The 2744-nt window shown below is 33.4% G+C and overlaps 1 long non-coding RNA gene across 1 annotated transcript; it reads right to left on the bottom strand.

Moving 5' to 3' along the window:
* Positions 1–1017: 1017 nt before the first annotated feature.
* Positions 1018–2744, bottom strand: LOC135077791 (uncharacterized). The gene is made up of 3 exons (XR_010258504.1): positions 2240–2744; positions 1883–2025; positions 1018–1548 (listed from the first exon to the last, which is right to left on the bottom strand). It is a non-coding gene; the product is annotated as an uncharacterized LOC135077791 (long non-coding RNA).

Here is a 2744-nt window from a genome sequence, read left to right as displayed (position 1 = left end):
AGATTTGTATGAAAATTAAAATAATGAAAATGATGATATCGATTTTCTGACTTCACCATACGATTTATATGACCATGTTAACATGGGCTAGTGTCGGCTCATATACCCATTTACCTAACACCCTGTATATTTCTTACTAAGTTATTTGTTATATTTAAATACTAGACGAAAACCCGGCTTCGCTCGGGTGAAATTTGACTCATAATACACAATTCTAGGTGCAAAATGTAGATAGATGTTTCTGTAGTCATCGGTTCTCAAAGAATATTAAATATATAGACACATAATTATAGCTTCGTTAGTTGTGTCACAGTTGTGTTTAATAAATATGGTAAATAAAAACTGCAAATGTTTTTACACAAATTATTTTTATTTTAAATCAACATTCAAAATAAACTAAGACAAATTAACAAAACAATCAAATTCAATCGTTAATATAGGTTATGTAAATAACTCTTATTAATAGTCAGAAACGGGATCAGATAAGAAAATACTATTTTCATCAATACCTGGCTCCGGAAGTCCGAAATCTGTTAGTCTCTTTCCGTGGAGTTTTAATGTTTCATCAATTTCTTGTAAAGCCAACTGTTTGGATAATATTTTAGAGCGGGATCTTGTAAAGTCTTCGATAAAATGTGATGCAAAATTTTCCCAAAGAGCATTAGGATCAGTTACTTCACAAAACACGCAAATTAACGCAAACAGCTGTCGTAATTGCCGAGGAAGTTTGAAACCAATTGCTTCATCCAAACATCTTTCCCATTCTTGATCGTCAAAAAGCAGCCCCCTTGCTTGAGCAGCTTCTCGAAATGATGTGTAAATAATATTTTCATATTAATAAGTTCTAACATCTCTGAAGCAAGTCGGCCCTTTGACGTGAAGAAGTAATAATAGCCGGAGATAATATCGTTCCCGATCAGAAAAGGAATAATTATACATTCTTGCAATTACTTTATCAGCCGCTGACTGAGATATTCGTGGTTGCCACTGTCCATGGATAAATCTTGAATGTGTCGGAATTTCAGTGTAAAGATATTGTCGAGCACTTTCATCTGTTCTGTTTAATTAAAAAAAATGCTAATAATATTTCTGGAATTGGCTTTAAGACTCTGTCTGGGTCTATGTATACCTTCCCATTATGACAACAATTTTTAAAATGATTTTTAATTTTTTCACCTAAAAAATGAAGTGCTTGACATTGAACACATTCATAAATCATAGAACCAACTGAATGTACTGATACTTGAATGGTGTTATTTGAAAGTGCTAAATATAAATAGTTAGTCCTGGAGTGCTGATATTCTGTACTAAACCTGCTTCAATATTTACGCTTTTTCGGGGGTCTGCCCGCCATTTATTTGATATGTTTTCTTTCTCTTCTTCTTCTAAAGAAATAAAATCACTGCCGACTGACAGCAGCTGTTTTTCCTTATTGTCCGAAGAAGCATCATCACTGCTGACTGACAGTAGCTGTTTTTTCTTGTTGTCCGAAGAAGCATCATCAATCATCAATGAATCCTCGATTAGCGTCAACTCTTCGTTATCAACCTTAAAAGAGAAATATATTTATGAATAGCTAATTTAATTTAATTTAAAGATTTAATTTAAATTTTTAATGATATATTGTGTTACTCTTATTAAACAAATTTAATAAGATGTGATGAAAAAATACACCACATGCAGGAATTGAACCTACATCCTCGACTTCTCCGTTGTCGCGCTCTTACCATCTGAGCTAACTGAGTTTAATAAGAGAAATATATTTTATTTTTAGACAAATATTCAAGTAATAATAAGTATTGTGAATGTATGTAGGTGTAGGTATATCCTCCCACCTCTATATTTATTTTACTTTACTCAGTGACCTACACTATTAACTTACCTGAAAGTCATCAAATAAATCTTGTGATGCAGCAGAAGCAGCTTTTTGCTTTTTAGGAAAAAGGTTTGATAGTGCCCGAGCCTTGTTTATTCTTAACTGCCTAATTGTTTCTAAGCCACAACACTCGCAATAATTGAAATTATCTGCAAAAATATATTACACAATTATTTATAATAATAAGCTGCCAGCCGAGCTCAAGTGGAACTTGCGCATGAAGGAGTCTATTCCGTTATCAGAAAAAACGGTGCAAAAATCGTGTCTGTTTCTGTCGTGTATGTTGATAACAACTCAACATAGGCTATGCATGTGGTCATTTATTATTGTCGGGTTAAATAAAAAAAATATTAAGCCGCTAACCGAGTATAATGTTGTCGCATTCCACACATCGACTGCATATTTGCATTTGTTTGCAGTTTCTTACAAATATTTTGCTATTACAAAAATTGCATGTCACTGGAATTTATCACTGTGCGAAACTAAATGACATTGACATTGAACTTCAACTTTTATGGTTATGGCTAATATTCTTTTTCTGTGGTTGAATCGGCCAATTAAAGAAAAAACACATAACAAAGAGTATTGTCATAAAAATCGCGAAACGCACTGATCTCCATTTATTTATGGATCGATGACAACCCAGCAAATAGTTTATTATAAGGTTTTGGCGCTGATCGCATAGTGAGTGGATGGTGAACTACTAAAGATGGCGACAGCGGTTTGTTTGTCAGTGCCATCGGAATTTAACGAAATTCTCCATTATCCGAATTTTGCGGATATATGTTGTCGACTCAAAATCGATATTTTTTTATGCTTTGTTATTCATATAAGGTTTCGATCCAGTCTACCGTACCCCTTGACGAAA

This window comes from Ostrinia nubilalis, chromosome 14 (genome assembly GCF_963855985.1).
Source record: "Ostrinia nubilalis chromosome 14, ilOstNubi1.1, whole genome shotgun sequence".
Taxonomy (NCBI): Eukaryota; Metazoa; Arthropoda; class Insecta; order Lepidoptera; family Crambidae; genus Ostrinia; species Ostrinia nubilalis.
This window is presented reverse-complemented; position numbering and strand designations above follow the sequence as displayed.